At 39.4% G+C, this 21232-nt stretch overlaps 1 long non-coding RNA gene across 1 annotated transcript in view; it reads right to left on the reverse strand.

Annotated features, from left to right (window-relative positions):
• Positions 1 to 308: 308 nt before the first annotated feature.
• The window catches only part of LOC311433557, a 61117-nt gene continuing 40193 nt past the window's right edge, over positions 309 to 21232 (reverse strand). Inside the window, exons 3-6 of the long non-coding RNA XR_014690819.1 lie at positions 4054 to 4130; positions 1978 to 2185; positions 1313 to 1444; positions 309 to 763 (exon numbers count right to left, since the gene is read on the reverse strand). This is a non-coding gene — a long non-coding RNA (uncharacterized lncRNA). The remainder of the gene's footprint in view (positions 764 to 1312; positions 1445 to 1977; positions 2186 to 4053; positions 4131 to 21232) is intronic.

Here is a 21232-nt window from a genome sequence, read left to right on the forward strand (position 1 = left end):
ATTACACTCTGCCCACAGAAAACTGTGTGGAAGAATCCTAACTTCACCGTTCTAAATGTTTTAGCCAAAAGCAATAGTATATTGGATTTGTAGCACATTCTCTGTGTTTCATGGAATTTGCATTGCTTTAGGGGAGGGATTCAAGAAATAGCATTCCACTCTTAGGAAATACATTCAATGCAATATGAAATGTTGACTTTGAGAACCCAGGTAGAAAAACAATATAGGACAACATTAATGACAAAATGCTATCATGTGCTTATAGTTTTGGTGAGATTATTTGATGAAAACTGAAAAGCAGTTAGGGGTCTTAATTCCTTTTTCAGTTATTTATTTGTACACAAGCTTAGTCTTTCTTGGAAAGTAGATTGTTTTGCATTAAGATTTTTTTTTTTTTTTTTAATGAAAAATAGGAATCAGTTTACATACAAAAAATATATCCAAAGGCAGAATAGGCAGAATTCTGGGATAAAATCTAGAATCATAATTTAAATTTTTATGGCTCAGCCACTAAGAAAAGAGAAACACTATCAGATGTCTAAGATATCACATCAAACTATTACCACCTCTGAAGAGTTTTCAGAATGACCTTATAGCTTAAAGTTATTCAGCTAACCATTCTCAAGAACAAATACATTCAGAAAAAAATACCACTAATTCAAAACCAAAAAGCAAAATTAACATTTATCAAATAATTTTTCTGCTGTTATCACAACACATAGTTGTTGTTCTTCAGCATGTAGCTGTTGGTCATACAAAAGTGCTGTGAGGTGAAAGAGAATGATGATGATGAAGCAAAGCAAAAACTATCGTTTGTTCTTGTCATAAAAGAAAAAAATATCTAGAGTTACTTAAAAATATTTCTACAGAAAAAAAAAAAAGTGAATTTCCTCATTTGGAATCAAAAGTTTTCTTACAAAAAATGTGACAGCCTCTTGCATTCACAAACTAACACACTTGTAATAACTAGTGGCTACCTGAAAACTTGGAACTTGGCTCCACATAGAATAGCTACAGCAATTTTTTGTTTGCTTTGATTATAAGCGCTAACCTGTGAAGTTCACAGGTTAAGGACCAAAGATGTAGTTATAAACTGAGCCAAAGAAAATTCCATAATAGTGCTTATTTTAAATCCCATTTGAAGGATCTGTGACATATGCTTAGATGAACAGTAGGAAATCAAAATGTAAGGAGTGTTACTTTATATATATATATATATATATATTTTTTTTTTCTTCTCTAAGTTCAATGCCCTTTAAATTATTGCATTCTTCCTGGGGGATCTCAGGAATAAAGTTGCAGAGTCACTTACCTTAGAGGGTTCAGATTTTCACCGACAACTCTGTGCAGCAGATGAACTACTGGGATGATTCAGTAAGTATTCATTTTCTTTTCTAATGCAAGAACTTGGGGCCCTCAAAAGAAGCTAAAGGAAGCCAGGTCCCTGCAATTAAAAAAAAAAAAAACAAAAAACAAAAAACAAAAAAACACAACTGTCTAAACAATTAAAAAGCTGCTTTTCACACTCAAGTCATTAAAGAGATCCATTGAAGATTACTAAACAGTCAGACACACTGGGTACAGGATATCCCTTGATATGAAAATAACTGGAGTCTAGGACAGTTCTCATGTGTACTCTCATACATGCTATTCTACTTCTTCCCCTTCCATGGGCAGCTGCTGCTGGGTACAGTTATTTATTTTTCTTTTAAAGCTACTGTGTTATTGGAAAGCTAAGAGTCCTAGTCCAAACTTGCAGTAAGGAGGCTTTCTCTGTGGTGGGGTGACAAGGTATCAATTTCTCTTACCTTTTTACTCACTTTTAACAGAGAATCTTTCTTTGACATAGTAGAGGCCAAATGTGAACGTAAGACCAGTGAAGGCCAGAATCAAAAAAAAAAAAAAAAAAAAAAAAAAAAAAAGGAAGAAAAACTTAATGATTTGGCAGAATGTCTTTGCCTGGAGTCTTTCACCTACGTTTACTAAGTTGCTAAAGAGCACGAGGGAGAGGATGAAGACCTCAGCAGCCCACCAGGATGGTCAGTCTCCCTGTGGAGGTCTGCTGCTTGCAGCATGGTGGTGAAAAAGAACAGGCAGAGGACAGGGGATGTGCCAGTGATTGCAGTCAAAATCCCACAAAGTCTCTTTGTTCCATGCATCCTGATACATCAGCCTGCAGCAACAACTGGAAACAAAAAAGTGCATAATCAGCCCCTGGGTTGAATTAGTATAGCTATTTTTATAATCTTATGGTACCCTGAGCAGAACTACATTTTTTCTGAAAATGGAAGGAAGACAATCTTGCTTTTACTGTGATAACCATGAGTATTTTTTGAAAGCATCTACTATGCAGCAGATTTTTCATCTGCTATAGTCAATGGCCAAATATTTGTGTGGCACTTAAAAGAAACCAATGGGCAAGGTTTTACTGGAAAAAATATCTAGCCCATATTTATATGACAGCTGAGTATATTAAAAACATTATATTTGTGAAGTAAATTTACACAGGTAAATTGTTTCTAGTCCAGTAGCTGACAACTCATAGTCTAAGGGTCACTTTTATGTTTTCTCTAAGACCCTGCACATAAGGACTCACAAAACAAATACCAACACTATCTGTGCTGAGAACCAATTTCTTTTCAGGTTTTCAACATGTCTTGCAATCCATGTTTTCATGGTCTTGCATGCAGCAGGCTTCTTTCTGTAGTGCATGATTTTGTGGCTTACTAAGAAAATTAAAAACCCAAACAAATCAAACAAAAAGGATGACTTTAAAAAGATGAATTCCCCCCCACACCACCTAGAGACAGGATGCTGGGAATCATCCATACTGCTGGGTTCTGCTGAAGCTCCATGACATCTTCAGAGAGACTCATCTGCGTCTCTGGCTGATATGATTCATAGCCTGTCATCACAAACAGGCTATCACTCTAGATGAACGATCACAGCCAGATCTCCTTAACATACTCCAAGGTTATCTTGGTACCTAGATGAAATTTAAAATACCTGACAATCAAAAATAACTTCTAGCATTGTCTACAGAGGAGACCAACATTCCATAAGCCTTCTCTATAGTTGTGTTGAAGGATGAACACTATGGAGAGGAACACTGTGGGATGTCGCGAGGACCTGGATGGTCATATGGCCAATAAAAGGAATCAATATGAATACTTATTCATTCCAGTTTTGGTGGACATTATCAATAACTCCTTCAATGTAGGCTGCATTTCATATTTATATTCATAATGGAAACATCAATCCTTTCTTAAAATCACTGTTACACTTTAATTTGCTTTTGCATCAGTTTGGCTGAATTTGGAGATTTTCCCCTGCCATCTTTATTTCTTCTTTTACCTAATTTCTTCCTGCTTCATAATATTTCAGCTGTGTTCTGAGTTGAATCCAGTGAGACTTGCCAATCTGGAAAGTGAACAGACTACTGCTGCATTTCTACAGATGGAGAGAGCATTTAATGCCACAGCAAATTCAAAAGAGTCCTCCTCAGTCCCCGAGCTCTTGAATTTCTACAGTCACTCAGAGTCTAGCCCAGGCATTCGCTTACCTTTTAAGAAATTCCTCACGGTTTTTGATGTGTGGAGATAATATGCAGCTTCAGCAGAGCATCGTCACTGAAGCCGATTTAAAATGGTAAAGGAGAGGCAATTGTGGCTTTCCATCATTCTGTACACTTATCTCTATGCTTGTTGTAATTGTGCTGTTAATATTAGGTTGCTATAAATAGATTTTTTTTTCTGCTTTATCTGTCCTCACACAACTATTTCAGATTAATTGAGAAAGCACAAGAATCCCATTCCTGGGCACCATGTGATCTTGGAAGATTCTCATGGTGGTTACACCCCGGCCGGTTCTTCAGTGAAACCTACCTGGGTGAAGATTACTTCCCCCGCCCCCAGAAATTTGGTCACATAGAGGGTCTGTGTGAATGAGATTTCTCCTAGAGACTGGTGTCACAGGAAGAAGTAGTCCCTTTCTCTTTCTGAAAAGGTGCATGAAGACCAAACAGACTTTAGGTTAGCTTCACAAAACCCTTACCTTTCCTTAAATAGTAGAACCATTCTGGATGTCTCCCTCCACACTCCTGGAGAGTAAGATTGACCCTGGAGGAACCACTAGATGACCAAAGAAAAGGCTGTAAACATATCTTGAGAAAACATCTTATTTTCTAACTTGAATATGTTCATAAAAATATTTTTAAGCAAGTCATACCTTAAAAAAAAATGACGTTGGTATGAAACACTCTTGCACATTGGGGTGGTGTGGGGGAGGGAAGAAAAATGGTATGGAAGCAAAAATCAAATAAACAAAAACAAAAAGGAAAGAACCTCACACACCTGACATACAAAGAGCTTGCGGGCTGTCCCCTTGTCTGAGGATTGTCTCATAAATGGGAAGGTGAAGTGAACATTAAAACCTCACTACGCATTCTTCCACGTAAGGCTATGAACAATAAGAAATTGACTGTGATTGTAAGAAGGTATATGCTTCACTGGTACGACAGATTCATTATAAACATGAATTATTCCCAGCCTCCTAATAGAGCATGCTTGTATGCAGCCGATCAGATAGGATCCTGCTCTCCTATCATTCTGTGCACTTCCACGTACACTGATAGAGGTCTAAAAATATTCTCTCATGTAATCCATGTTCTCTTGAGGCTTTTGTTCCTGAAAATGTAGCATGTCCTTATTCCCAGGCCTGCTGTGATCTTATCAGGCTTAAATTGGTTCATCTGGAAAAACAACCTTCAGACTTGTTTCAGAGACTGGGATGGTTTGGGGTTCATTAACACAGTGGTTATTAAGCCAGACAATAAAAGGATAATGAGGGATGGTAGCATGGTGTTATTAAAATTACTTGATCCTCCCTACTTAAGACCCTGCATTTTGTTGCTTAGGTCAGAATATGGACAAAAGACAAAAATCAAAGAAATAAAAGAACATCAGCTGTCCTTTGAAAACATCATGAATATCCTTCTTCATCCTACCACTTGACAGGAAAGTTTATAAATGAACACTCCCAGTTTATTCAGTCAGGAGGCTGACCAGAAAACAGAGGTCCTTGACTCTATGAGTTTCTGGTTTACATCCAGCCTCTAATCATAGGCATCAAAATCATCTCCACAGGAGATCTGTTTGTATTAAACAAATTTGCTGAGTTCAGAAATGGTTCCAAGGAGGTAGGAATCCCATGCTCTTCATCTCAACCAGCACCCTTTAGCCCCTTTTAGAAGAAATGGGGTTAAGATTAAATCTAGAGATATTCCCAGTTAGAAGGTGAGGTACAACCCTAAAGAAGCTTATTCTTTAGATCAATATAAAGTTATCAATTCCTGTGCTTTTAATGGTTGAATGTGCACTCTATTTCTTCTAGAGGCAGTAGTACAGTACATATTGACTGCAGCAGAGCAGAGAAAACTGGGCTATAGCACTGTTCTTTAGCAAACATATCAATTACTGCTCATACATATTGAAAAACAAAGGACAGTTTTACATTGCAGACCTAGTCAGGGATGCAAAAGATCTAGATTGATCTCCAGGTTTGGCCTTAAAGTTCCTGGATGACTGGAAAAAAAAAAAAAAAAGTCACATAATTCCTCTGTATCAGAGTTGTATCAGAGTATCAGAAATGGAGGGAAGTATCCTTCCCTTCCTTGACTTTCAGTCTTTGTCTAAATAGGGCTAAAGAAGATTGATCCCCATCTCCTACCTTCCTCAGCACCACACCTGTAGAAACACACTGTGACCATGAAGTATTCTCATATGCAATGAAAAACAAAGGCACAAGCCTAAAACTAATGAGACAAGCACCAAGTAAAAATGCTGCCTAAGTTCAAGCTAACAGGGCAGCTATCAGACATTGCTCTGGGAGCCATCTCATTTCCTACAGTTGCAAAGAAACCATCAATTTAGACATCTACAAAACTGAGCTGTGACAGCAGAAAACTTTGAAAACGTGTCGTTTTCTAGGAAACTAACTCCAGTATCTCCCCTCTATGCTGCAGCACTGATGTACCCTTTGTTAAAAACAGGACATTATTCATCTCTCTCTCTGAGTGCCAATGCCTTACAAGTCAATTCTGTGGTTAATACAAGCTGATAAAAAGAGGTTTATGTGCTGTGCAACAGTAACCACTGTCACTCACTTGCAGAGAAAATGCTTAAAGGTCAGCCTGTTCCTGTATGACACAACTGCTGCTTTGCTAAATAGAACAGAGGACTTGGAGCAGTAACACCATTTCCCACCTCAAGTCCCTCAGCTAGGCTGTTGACTTCTATCTTGTGGCACATCTGAAGATTAATCAGTCTCTTAGCCTGCAATGGTCCAGCTAATTTAAACACACTCTGTGGAGAGCAGCAAGCCTGAAGGAGGTGGGAGGGGAAAGCTGGTGGGCTTTGAAGGAAGCGCAGCCTGATAATATCTGCAAGAGCTGATCATAAAATAGATAAAAACAAATTAGAGACCTATTAGAAATAAATTAATGGCATCTGCAAATGAAATTAAATTTAAGATAAGCACTCTAAATAGCAGGGTCTCTGGTGAGCATTAACGCTTATTTTTTTTTATTATATTCAATGAAGGCATATATTAATCAAAAATATTTATGCAAGGTAGAGGCTTGACAGGAATACTCTGTGCAACCATTCTTAAGGGAGCTGCTCCTATTAATCAGCTATTTTAGAAGAGAACGCCTCTACTCAATACAATGAAGGCAAGACTATACTTCAATAAATCTTATTTAGGGCCCATGCTTTCTAAATATCCTCTAGGGTGAGAATTGGATGGAGTAGGCTGTTTTCTACAGCACAATATAATACACTTTCCTTCGTATTATTTAGTTAGCTGATACTGAAAATAGGCCTTCATCTTATCTTCTGCCTCCCTTTCTATTGTTAACCTTTTATTGAATTGTTGAATATCCAAGCACAAAGGCAGATGATCTGATAAGTATGAATGTATTGTACAAATGAGAGGGACAAAGCTAAACACACATTCAATAGCTGGTATGAAAATATTATCGCACTTTGAGCCAGGGACAAACCAAGACCATGTGCCATTAATGAGACTATTCAAAGTAATTTTGATGAAGTTATGATTCTATTGTCATTCAGTACTGAGAAGGAAGTGCTTAGCATTTGAAAAAAGAATTGTTAGTCATTATGTAGCTCTCTGGGGCACTAACTCTTTCAGGATTTTCCTCTTTGTTTCTTTTATTTTTTTCCTCCCTCATCATCTTTTCAGAATGAGCAGTGCTATGAAAACAGAGAGGATTAGAAGTTGTCCCTGGCATATTTCATTGGAAGGTTGTTGGTTTTGCCTCTCTGCATTTATAATAATAAATTCTATACGAGGCACCTGTTGGCTGTTGAGAATAAATCAATGGGAAGGTCATAAATAGCTTCGTGATTTATGCTTGTCTTTAAGCCTGTTGGGAACTCTCTGCCTTGCTATACAGGAATAAATGGCAGAAAGACATGGTGTTCAGCACAATTTTGTCATGTGAATTGTGCAGTCTCCTACAAAAAAAGTTAAGTCCTGTTACTAACACTGTCATAATCTAACTCAGGATAATGACGACAGCAACCTCAATTAACGTCATCAATTAAGTAAGCCACAGTTAAACATACCTACCAGACCTGTTGCTACCTTGCATAGAGAGAAGCAAGCACTGCGAAAGGATGCTTACAGAAAGAAACAGAGAGGTGATGAACGAATGTGTCTTGTGCAGCTTTCTGAAAATTCTGATGGAAAGGCCTGGCTGTGCTGTTCATCATGCCTGATGACTCAAGGATGCACTGTGTAAAAGCAGCAGTGACGAACGCGTTAAATTGCTGAAGAGTGGAACAGAGGGACAGCCTAGGAAAAGCAACTTTGACTTAATGATTTCTTTTGATTATCACAGAATCATCTTGGTTGGAAGAGACCTCCAAGATCACCTAGTCCAGCCTCTGACTTAACACTAACAAGTCCTCCACTAAACCAGATCACTAAGCTCTACATCTAAACGTCTTTTAAAAACTTCCAGGGATGGTGACTCAACCAATTATGCTTACTGCTCTGGTACAACCCTGTAGCCAGCTGTGTGGGAACAACAGGAAAAGTTCTGGGAGCCGCACAAACACACACACACACAATGAGGGGACAGCAACTCTGGAGTCATGATCATTTTTTAAGGAGAGGGAATGAAACAAAATATATTTTTATTGCATAGACCTTGAGAACGCCCAGTTCCCCATGCCCTGAAAAGAGCAACAGACGGGATTTACAATGGGATTTGTTTCTCAGCAACACTGCCCATATCTTCAGCACCACAGCATACATATATATATATATATACACACACACATACATACACACTACCGCATTTGTCTGGGAACTGGAACACAAACTCAATGCTCTCTTTGGGATGGGGAGGGAAAGGAACACAACCTTCCCAAATCCAGAAGCCTTACTCACTTGGCAGTAGGCCCCATGAACGCTCTCTTCCCCTCCCTGAGAAGCTGTACTGCTCCATAAAGAAGTCAGCACTGATGAGATGAGAGAGACAGCAGGGGGTACTGCACTCCTGTTCCTGTGTTAAGACTTGCTTATGCATTTTGATTGAGTGTCGCTAAATACCTAGGATTTTCCTTGCCTTTGGAAAAGCTCAGATAAACAAATTCCTTTTTCCTTCTTCTATATGTTTCAAAGGATCTTTAGTTATTTTTGTTGTTTTTAAACACACTTGCTATGGATGGATGTGTCCACAATAACTTGAGGCCTGTAGCCACTTATATCTCCTTTTTTTTTCCATTAGTAAAAGATACAATTACAGTGAGCTGTGTTGTTTTCATCAGATTGGGTGTTTGATTAAATATTTCTTTTCCTCATACTATTTTTTCACCCCTCTCTGCAATTTGGAAATGCAGCCAAAATGAAAGTCAAAGCACAGCCAGAACATCATTTCTTGGACAAAGTGAAAGCATTAAGAGTTGTGAGTGAGATCCATTCCATGTTGGAGCTCATGGCAAACTTCTACCAGCCTCAGTAAAGGTAAAACTCTTCTCAGTTATTTCAATATATGAAGAAACAAACATTTTACAATTCAATGTACCTTAATTTTAACTAAATTTAAGGAATATTCAAGTTATAAGTATAATCATCAGGCAAAAAACATAGTTTCTCATTTTGAAGGTCTTCAAACGTTTGCCAGTCATGTTCTTTTTTTCCCCATAAATAAATCAACTTTCCCATTCTGATTTTATAAATGCTGTATATTCTGTAGAGTAGAAATATGTATTTTGAAGTTTCAAGAGATTATTCCAGTAATAACCAATTAAGAAATCCTAAACTTTTAACATTTGCTCATCATTAACATATAGCATGAGTTGGCCTATTCCCCAGACATTTCACTCAACAATAAATTCTGATGATACTGACATATTGAGCAGCAAAACAAAATAGACAATGAAAAAAATGAACTATCAAGCTGTCTCTAAGTGTTAGTGGACTGGCATTATTAATGGATTTCTCAGTTCCATTGATGGGCACCATGCTGCAAGCACCATGCTGTGCCAGCTCATATGATTTGTTGTCTTTCTGACAATGCCAATGGATCTGTGCAAGTTTTTCCCCCAGGTGAGAATCTGACCCAACGTTTAGACTTGACATGGCTTTGATAAACATGCACAATACAAAGAGGATGGTGCTGTAACAAGCAAAAGGCTCATGGGGAAGGCAGAAATAGACAACTGTAGTCTGTCAGCACAGGTGAAAGAACAGGGGCTGAAGAACAGAATAATAGCGATAAGTACCAGAATTTGATTTCATTAGCCAGAGAAGACTGAAGCTCTTTGCTGGCCATTTTACAATTCTCTCACTTGACTTGTTTACTGATGGAAATGTTTGCCAAGGAACTTTGGAAAAATAGTGACATATGAACAATCTGTTGCGGCATATTGTAGTGGTGTTGTTTGTGCTGCTATAGTTACTAAGCTTGTAGCATTTTCATAATTTGTCTTGAAAAAGCTGGAACTTGGCGTGAAGTTTTTGGGTGCCTCTATCTTCAAGTCAGATGATTTTCATATTATTTTGTTTTATATATGTAGCATTTTCTTTTCAATGGGAGGACGAGCCTAAAGAGTTGCTGTGTCAAGGAAGAGGAGGTGTGCTCAGTTGAAGAAAGAAGCAGAAGGTGGGGAAAAAAACAAATGCATTGCATGATGAGGAGAAACAGGTGCAATCTCCTTTGCAAGGTGAGAAGAGTTTACAGAGTACTCTCAGGTCTTATGTAACTGCAAAATCAATCAGGCTATTTGAGGAAGTCCTTGAGATTTTTACTTTCTCTTGGTTTCAGATCTTGTAATAATGGTTTACTTCACTGTCAGTCTTAAGTATGGGAGCAAATCTGTGGATTTCAGTGTACTAATTCAATAGACTCTAGAAAGATCAAATCAGCACACTGCTGGCAGCTACACTTCAATTTGCAACATGGATCGCATTAGTGAAGTGGTATTTGTGACAAGACAAAATTTTTCAGATTTTCCTCTTGCATGAATATGGCCCTGGACTTGGCTAAAAAGACAAACAAAACCACACAAAAACCATTCAGACTTCTCCAGAAGTATTTTAACCTTGGACACACAATAGATATGAAAAAGTGCAAGGCCAAAGTGCTGGACAAATAAGATAAGACAGAATGAATTTACGCTATTGGTAAGAAGAAAGACTGAACACAAAAAGCATGAGTCTCCTGCTTCTGTCTGAGCAAGACCACCTTAGCTCTACTGGCCTAAAACTGACTCATGAGATGCATTTCCACTGCCCGATAAGTCCACTTTGGATCCTCCTGTTCAAGTACTTGAACTGCTGTATGGCTCTGCTGTGGTGGGACACAGAACCACCTACCAGAAACATTGACTGTGCAAGCACAGCAGACATCTGGTGGAAAGAAGGCTAGACATGCCATGAGGGGAGTTTGGAAGGATCAATAAGAGTGGCCAATGTACTGGTATATATTATTTCATTTGGGACTCTTCCCATTTTTCCCTAGGGCTCTGTATACGAGTAATTCCTTTACTGCTACAGGCATATAAAATACAAAGTTTCTGTCAGAGGAATAAGACTGTCATTTCTCCCCCCCACAAACCACAGCCTGCACAGAACATGTCCTACTCGCCTGCCATCATCCTAAATGCAGGAAAAATCTCATCTGACACGTGTAAGATTAATAAGGCATTTAGCAAGTGGTATGGAAGTCTTCACTGCTCGAACGTCATGTCTTATCACAATTTCACAACAATTTTCTTGACACCTTGAACTTTCCATAGGTCTTTTTGAGGGAGAGGGAGGCTGAAAGAGGAATATCACAGCGCTGTTGATGAACCCATTAGCAATAACGCTTGCTCTGTGCGAGTTGGGGAAGAAAATATATGGATAATTTTTTGCTTTTGACATTTTGCCTTTCATAGTAGTTTAAGAGGTGGATACATACAGAAGCTCATTACAGCAGCTTTTAAATCAGACAAAAGTAACTGAAAAAATATACAGTGAATGCTTAACCGACAGAATTAACTCGAGATAACGTAGCTGACATTTAGTGAGATTAAATGAGATTAAACATGTATAAGCATTGCGAGGTATTACCTATCAAGGTGTGCGTGGAGGGAGTAATATCCTTTATTAAATTAGGCAAAACACATATCCATAGCTGTATATCGATTATGATGTGATGTCCATGCACGTATTAGAAATGGTTTTGAACCAAAAGAACAACAGCTAACCAGATGGTGATTAGAAAGAAATTTCCCCTCTGGGGAGTTTACTCCACAATATATCTTCTAATTTACTCTTCAGGAGCTCACAAGCCACTGTTTCATGCTGGATACTACTTATGAACCCCTAGTACTACCCTGCAACATAACTTGTATATTCTGATATTCCCCTCATCAGTCCCTGTCTTGCTGTTTCATACCATGAAACACAAATTGCCCATAAAAATGATAATTCTCTTATTAGTTCTAAAGGTCAAGTCAAATGATGTGGAAAATACACAGTGGTGTGACGTATAATTTACATAATTGCCACAAAACACTGAACTAAAGCTGTGTGAAAAATCAACCTTAACTCTGAGGAAAAGGCAATCAACCAGATTTGCAGGGAGAGAAAAGCAGGGCTGCACCACTGACACAAGACCAGCAACCTGATGGTCTCCACCACATACAGTTCTGAGGTTGCTCTCCTCTTTTCCCCACCTCTTTTCTCCAAGTATACACAAAGAGAATGAAAAAGGGAAAAAAAGAGGTATTTCACACCTGTCTTTCCAACTGATTTGTTTCTAGCTGCTTCAAATACACAGGGTGTGATAACACTGACCCCAGTGGAGGGCTCAGAAAGCTGAAGCAGTGGCTGACATTCTTGTACAGGACCAAAGTCAGTTTATAGCTTAACAACTATTTCCTAAGAGCTCTCACAGAAAACAGACTGGATAAATGTAGTTTGAATTCATTAAAGAGAAAGCAAAACCATAAACACCACACAAAGTAAAAGCTGAGCTATGTAAAAGTAAACATATGATTTGTTCTAGTGCCTGCTTAAAGTAATTAACAAAATGTCTTGGTTTGGCTCATGACTTCAGAGGTATTTTATACAGGCATTAGAAAAGTCACAGAAGTGGTAGCTTGACACCTGCTCATTTTTCTTAAACTTTAGCATGCATCCCTCTCCTCTGTCTGCCTAGCATACCAGTCATTAGACCAGGCTTTCTGCTTGGTGCATCTGACAGCTGACAACTATGCTTATTTCTGAGATGAAGACATCAAGTTTTCCCTAGTTGTGTCAATGAAGTATTAACTTTGACTATATCATTGGCTACTGTAACTCAGTTTATTAGTGTGCCCTATTATATTTTTACAAGTTAACTTATGTGTATTGCATTAACTATGCATACATCTACTTAGGCTTTTTATTTTTTTTATTTTTTTAAATATTAGAAAGCCAGTGTTTCTTTGATTAAGACCGATCTTACCTTAAAATAATTAAGCTGACAATAGCTGTCTGCATACTAGAAAAATGGGGTAAGATATTGAGAAAAAAAGGTTTTTTATTACATTGTGTCTCCAGTTTGGATTTATTACCTAGTTCATCTTGTATCATATGTATTTATCATCTAGTTTTTTAATAGAACTTTTTAATCAGCAGAAGTGAGAGAGATTGCTTATTCGTTTGACATACCCCAAATTAATAAAAATGTAATGAATGAGAAAATCCAAATGGTCTTTCACACCAGAAATTTCACTGCTTCTGAAATGCAAAGCTGTTATGAAACAGAAGAGGTGAAATTCTCTTAGCTATCAACAGGGGTTCATATAATTCACTGCATATATTAAAGGAATCCCCACAAGGTATTCAAGGTCAAGTTATTTTACATTTCCATAATATTAAAAAGAGAGAAAAAAAAAAGTAATACTATGACTACTATGACATGTTGAAAGAGGGTACCAGGTAATTAGACAAGGAACATTTGTGATCCAGATATTCAGTATTCAGAAAGCTTAAAAGTAATTGAAGAAGTGAGCAATACTGGATACTGGTCACTTTTTTTTTTTTTTTTTTTTTTTTTTTTTTTTTAATGCGAACAGGTTAACAGCAGCCACTGAAATACAGAAGAGCTGTATTATGGTAGTGTCATGATAAAAGTCACTTTGCATGTGGCTATCAGGGACAACACAGATGGAAAAAGATCAGTCAATACTGGTCAATGACTAGAAAATCCTTATTATTTGTAAATGTTGCCAGACATGCATACACATAATTATCACGTGTACTTCCTTTTCTCTAAGCTTCTATGCATATCAACAGCTTTGCAATATGATTAAATCTATTTATGCTTAGGAAAGAAACAGCAAAGTAGTTCATATTCAAATACCTAGTTTTTATTACCCCATTCTTCCTCGACCCTGACTTCTTTTTCCCCACCTACTCGCTACATCTGGTCTCTGCCAGCAGATTTGAAGGGTGAAGGCTGTCATTTATGATGTTTGTAAAATACCCAACAGGCCTGTAGATGTTAGAATAATAATAATAATATATATATATATATATAAAAAAAAAACAAAGACAAAACACCTTTCCTGTCTGAAGAGACATCTCAAGCAAGGGAAATATTTTGAGTCATTAAATGGATCTCTAGTCATATTTGGGCAAACTTTCCTACACTGACCACAAGTACAGCTTGATACAGTTCTGGTGGGCCCACACTGGGTATGAATGCCCTCTTTCATGTGTGCCTTTCCTGACTTCCCTTGACTGACACCTCTCACATTGATACAGTGCTTGTGGCATACTGAAACTGTTCTATTAACATGTGATTTGGGACCAGCTGTTATTTTGCATAGCACAGACCGGAGTTAAACCTGTCCCTTTTATTAGACTTGAGAAAAATAATATGATAATTATTATTCACTCTTTATTAAGAGTAGGCTACTCAGACCTTCTAAGGCTGACTTATAGGCATACCCACAGACAGCAGGTGCAGATTAGGCATGCTTTTTTGTACCTGTTATAAAGCCGAAGTGGCATAAAGTAGCCTTAGTATGAGTATTGATCACAGTATGCTTCATTAATTGCAATAATTATTGCATCTGACGCTGTTCCAGCCCAGCCAAGGAGTAGGAGGTATATGTGAGAGGCTTCCTTGGGGCTGGCCCTCAGGCCAGAGCTGCTTCCAAGAATTGGCAGGGCTGATCCTGTCACCTTGGTGCCAAGCCATGGCTAAGTGTTGCCTTATCAATGAACTGCTCCTTCGTCCCGTAACCTGATTTCTCCCACTATCGCAATGGTTCAATGGATCAATGAAGATCAGATGAAGACTGATCATAAGGTAAAACATTTACCGTTAGTTTCTACTGTGATAATGAATGAAAATACACCTAGAATTTCTTATTCCAATTGAGTAGTTTCCCTTTCTGATATACCCTGTTTATTATCCTAGGCTGCAGGATTTCAAGGGCAGACAGTGTCCTTGTGCTGCGTGCCAAACAATGTGGCTCTAATCCTTATTGGGGATTATGAAACACTACCACAGAAATAGAAACGACACATAGTGCTGGACAGTAGGTGAAAAGATTGGGAACTGCAAGCTTCATCTTTAAATTTGTGAATGTAACAGATCTGGTCCAGTTTCACAGCAATAACTGGTTGCTGAGGGGTCAGGCTGGGAGTTCTCAATCTCAGCCCTGCACTGCAGATGGCTGTGAGAGCCCCGCTGAAAGTTTTAAAAACCTGACATTTATGGTCACTGCATTTCAGAGACAGCGTAGAATGTGATAAGCTAGACAGAGAAGATGCACTTAAAACAAGTAAAAGTTGATGCTTAAGACAGCTGGAAACAGTTTCATTTCTACCAAATCTCAAGATCTGACAAGATTTATTTCTCATTTGTGGCTTGTTCACTATGGAAGAATGCAAGTGCTGTAATCTCTGTCTATCACATAATAGCTCCAGACTGGATTTAGATGAGCAGGAGACATTTCTGAGACATGTCAGATGATAAAACACACTGCAAGAAGAAGACAGACCTATGCTACAAAATGGGAAGATTATGCATACACCAGCTAATACATCATTATTGCCATCTGATCACAGCAAGATTTTACCTGAAAGGCTAGTATTGAGCAAAGTAGGAAAAAAATAAAAATAAAAATCGTAGGCTTCTTTTACAACAGTTTGCTCGAAGGCTAAGTATCAGATTGCCACATGGAAGTAGCTGCCACTGGATGAATACTGGTGTTTGTCTCCCTGAAGTTGTAGGCATAGATCAGCTGAACTGCTTGCCCCACAACAGACTCATTTAGGAGCTCTCCCCCCCCATGCCCAGTCCCACCTTTCTGCACAGCCACAAGCAACCAAACCAAGACATACATGAGAAGAGCTCCTCGGTTCCTCAGCCACAAGCTGTTCTGGTGGGAATGATTGGGATTTCTGTATAGCCATTCACCCTTCTGCAAAGCGCTGACAAAAACCTCCTGAATTCCCTTCTCAGCCATAGATGTGTATCATCATTCGGAGGATGTGGGAATGGTGCTGGCATTACTGGACCAAGTTTCAATGGTGCAACTGCAGTGATTTGTCTACCTAAGGTTGGTCCTGACAGTAGGTGCTGAGACGTCAGAGTTAGGCCAAGAAAAACAGAATTATGGATCATTCTGACAGAAAATTATTACTGAACCTACAATCACACGTGGTCCACTCCCAGCAAATGAGTAAGGCTCAAAACAGATCACAACAGAATGTATTCCAGTGCATGAAGAGCCAACCTCCTGACCTTCCACCCTCCTGTAAAACATACCTGCTGGCAACTTTACTGATGCTTGAACAAACTGATAGCAAGTAGGAGGAAGAGTTTCAGACCTGGAGTTTCTTCTCACAGCCTTTAACTGCTTCTCTAGAAGGTGTCAAGGTAACAAGTCCTGAAGTGAACTCTGTGAGATGTTTATTTTCTGAGAGCAACATTGCTTTTTGTTGTTGTTTGTTTTTTTAAAAAGCCAACAACAACAACAAAAAAACAACTAAAACTCTTGGTAGTTATGAAATATTACCTATATTACTTTCTTTTTTTTTCCCCCCTTTTTTATTCTAAAGGGAAACAAACACAAGGGAACCCCAAATAACCCAATGAAGGTGAGTGGAACCCTCTGAAGAACATCCACAGTCAGATTTTGATAACTGCTGTCTAGATTTCTGTAAGAAGCTTGGAAGCATTTCTCCCAAATAAGCTCTGTTTAAAGCAAGGTAGAAGTGAACAGGGAATGCACATCAAATAACACCACATGGATTTGGTGGGGTTTTATCATGTAAGGTTACGGTAGAAGATGTTCTAGGCCTTCTGTCACTATGTTTTATAAACAAGCTGCAGCAGGACTTTTGTCAGCAGAAGTTAAACGTACCAATTGAGGGCAGTATATCATCTCCACAAGAGCTTGCTTATAAATGGAGCATTCGTTTGTTCTGTAAAAAATTTGCAGGCAACTAACTTTTCTTTCTCATCAGATTTTTTTTTTTTTTTTTTTTTTTTTTTTTTTTTTTTTGAGCAGATTTTTCCAGCCAGTTACAGAATGAATGTTATGACACACAGAAAATCCAGTCTGCTCTTGTCTGTTCAGAACAGAATATTGCTCTCTGGCTTCATCTTTCAGCGCTCACCAAGAAGAGTAACAAATTACTGCTGCAGGAGGTCTGAAGCAATTTATGCAATATTTTGCTCAGGAAAGCTTACTGTTATTTCTCAGCAGTCATAATAGAAAAATATACACTGAATACCTTATTGCTTTTTAGCATTCACAGAGTTTACAACAAACATGTTAGGAGTTGCCAAATGCAGTAGCCAGATGGAGGCAAGGCTGCCACAGCTCCATGTTCCCAGGTCTAGTGAGCAGTAAGGCTGAGCACGTATCCCTAATAGGTGCATACAGAAACACAGCCATACAACAGATCTATGCACAGACACATGGCCAGCTACGTGGCTCAATGCTAAGTATGCACAAATAAACAACGCCAACAGCCTCATCTTCCCTCTCTGGCTCAGCTGGACAAAAGCCTGTTAGTGGAAAATACACACACAAACATATATAATACACATGCCAACACAGTAACTGGCCTTAGGTGTACAGCCTGTCCAACAGCTTGCTCTCAACCCTTGCTCTCCCCACCTGCAGGCACCTCAGGGTGAGCAGACCACAAGCCCTCTTGCACACACGCTAGGTATCCCTGCAGCAGCTGGCCTCACACACTTAGTCTATGCAGAAACTGGCCCCGGGTCCTCTCATCTCCAGTTGCCTTACCCAGAGACACACACATCCTAATGGGTCCTGCAGCCAGCTCCCACAGACCTTATCATCTCCCTGTAGCTCTAGAAGAAAGACCCAAACTCAGGGCTTCCTTGCTACCTGGCTCCCAGGCTCCTTGTCTTCTCACTGGGCAGTCCAGCTCACTGCCTATGAGCCGTCACACACCGACGTACTCACCCTCACTCACGCCTTTTGACGGCACCACAGGAGCACCACAGAGCCCCATGACCCATGGTGCAGGCACCAAGACCCCCATACACACACATGCACCCAGCACAGAGTCCCTCAACTCACAGGAGTAAGGCATCCTGTAGCTGCTCAGGGGCACAGTGAATTAAGAGCCGTACCGTGCTTCAGAAACATGAATACACACAGTGCTCAACAAGACGTTCGCTGGCAAATAATTTAATCTGCAAGTTATACAAAACATTTCTGCTCTGCATTCTGATTTTGCTGAAATATGCTAGTGCTTTCAGGCTGCTGTAAGCATTATACAGAAGCACAAAAGGACTCTGATATCAGCATATTTTCATACTTCACATATGATAGCAGTAGAAAAAGCAGCAATTTGGCACATTCTAACTTTTATGAGGTACAGAACATACCTAATGTATAAGAAAACAAAAACATACACAAATCCTACTGAAATTCAGAAGTCTTTAGATCATTTGAAGCTGACACATTTGATGAAGTGGCAAGGCTGAGATAGTACTATTATGACAGTTTTGTGGCTGATGGTACAGAAAAAGTTAATTTCAAACTCAGATCATGTAGTCCCCATGCAGATTATTCCTTTCCATCCACTTTCTGATGATATAATGTAGATGAACAAGCTGGCATAAAAATGGCTCACTTAAGGCATGAGGCACCAGCTGAAAAATTATAGAGTAATAACTTTGCAGTCTAGATGCCAGAGGAGCTTGATACTGGTGCTGTAACAAAACAAACAGAAACCTTCTCTAATGACCCCAAAAGGGAAGTTGCTGTCTGTAAAGTTGAAGTGAAGGAAATCTTCACCAGGTGAACAGCTCAGAAAGAAGAAACAAAACAAAACAAAAAACACCACAAAAAAAAAATAAAATCCAAACCACACACACAGCCCTAGAAATCCATGTACTTTCTAGCTCTGCAGCAGAAGGGTCCTGTCATCTGGGAAGGCCAAATGTCCTGCAAAGACCAGAGAGCTGCACTATGGGCCATCACAGGACAAGATTTCATGGAACAGCAGGCATCCTCCTTTCCTATTTCCACAGTTTTTACAAGACATATGGCAGTCTGCAAACACCCTTATGGGAATCCCTCATTTAGGGGTTCCTGAGTCAGTCCCTGTTAGTATTTTCAGTTGGGATCTGATGCCACGTTTTGAAATGGATCTTCAAATTGTCCTTAGCTGCTTTACTTTGGTTCATGACACAGGGTTGTCTCAGAGAGCATGAGCTGGATCCCTTGTGCATGTACTAGACTGGAGGATTATCTCCATGAATGCATCCAACACGCTTCAGCTGCTAATGGCAATGGTCATTTGACAGGGCCATATTAACACTATTTAAAAATAGCTTGACTCTAACACAATATCCATTTTGAGGGATCTCACTCAGCACCTGCTACTATGCTCCCCGCATCCAGCCCTCCTTGGCTGCTTTGCTGCTTGGTACAGACTTAGCATAGCCACTGGCTGCTCTGTTAAGGGAAATAAATGGACAACAGAACGGGACTGTGTGTGCAAGGCTCCAGTATTCCTTTGCATTTCCAGGCATCGACAAAATGGTAAAATGAATAAACCACACATATCCCAGAACTGCTGGGCAGCAAATACTTGGAGGTCTAGAACAGCACTGCTAAAGCGCATGCACCAAGGAACTGAGGTCTGTTCACAACAGTGTGTGCTTCCTAGTTGTGCTCTGATTTAATACCCAATGCAGCAAGCACCGTGCATGGACTGCAGAGCTCTTGGTTATTTCTGACCTTGGGCTACTGAAAAGTTAGAAGAAAAACACAGGCACTGCCAACCTAGGCAAGCGAGAGTGACTCAGTTTTACTGCTTTTCAAACATGGCACTACCATCCCACCGAAAGCAAAAGAAAACATCACAAAAGTAGATGGTGTCTATTCTAGTCAAGGGTGACTCCAAAAAAGAAGCGACATCTAGGATGGAGAGGGAAAACAACGCATTTTCTAGAAGTAACCATCCGTAAAATTAAAATTACATAACAGCACAATGAAAGTCAGAGTCAGAGAGCTAGCCAACAGTAGAAATGGAACACAACTCTCTTAGCAGAACCCATGTGAGCATTTACTCATGAACAACATGTCTTCAAAGTCCGAAAGAGATGCTAGATGCACTGGGTTACATCTGGTGGAGGTTGAGGCAATGAGCCGTGTGAATCCATGCCCTGAGAGCCAGTCCATGACAGATCTCAGCAGAGAGTTTGTGAGAAAGAGCAGCAGCTCCAGAGCAAAGCAGCTCCAAGAAACAGCAACAGAAGGAAGAGGTAAGAGTTAAGACCTTCTTTGATGTGCAAGTGTTGACACAAAAAAAGATGCAAATAAAAATGTAACACCAAAATGGTGTTTTTAAAGGACTGACCAGGTACTCTTGACATCAAAGTAAATCAGAAATGATTCACCCTGCTTAAGATTACAGATGTGGAGCCTAAACAGCATTAAAAATACATTAGCATTGTTCTGGTACTCTTGCCTAGCCCACATCTGAGAGCACACTCAGCAAAGGGACACAGTTTACACTAGATAGCAAAGGGAAAACTATAAAGGTGGTAGACAGGCAGCATTATGAAAGGTAGAAAGGATGCAAGCACCTTTTTCCTTCTCAAAGGAAAGAGTCTGTCTTCAGGTTCAGCTGAACAGCCGGCTGTTCCCAACAAGAGGTAAGAATTTACCATCCAGCCCATGGAGAGCACGGTCAGCATTACTCAGCTAGACTGAGCTGTAATTCATGCTGTAATTTAGGCATCTGTTGAAATGCTCTTTTGCACTGCAAGCAAGCAACTCAAGTGGGGGACTCATGACACTTGGCATGTCACTCTGCGTTAGCAAATGCTGTAACCTCTGATAAGATCTGACTGTAATTGACTTGGCTCTCAGGGGAGACACCCAAAGTCTTTCATAAGCACAGAAATGACTGGCTTGATTTCCGCAACTATAAAGTGCCCAGTGCTCTAAACATCCAAGGGGTTAAGTGTTAAAACAGGCTGAACCAAAATTTTAAAGAAAACAGATGAAAATTTGCATTCAGCTGAAGATCTCAAAAGTTTGAGGTAGCTTAGTACAGTTATAATTTGCACCCATATCTTCTTTGAAGACAAGAGATGAATCATTTGCAAAATTAGTTGCAGATGGAGGCTCAGGTCTTGGGAGGCTTCAAAGATTTT

This window comes from Aythya ferina (genome assembly GCF_964211825.1).
Source record: "Aythya ferina genome assembly, chromosome: 3".
Classification (NCBI taxonomy): domain Eukaryota; kingdom Metazoa; phylum Chordata; class Aves; order Anseriformes; family Anatidae; genus Aythya; species Aythya ferina.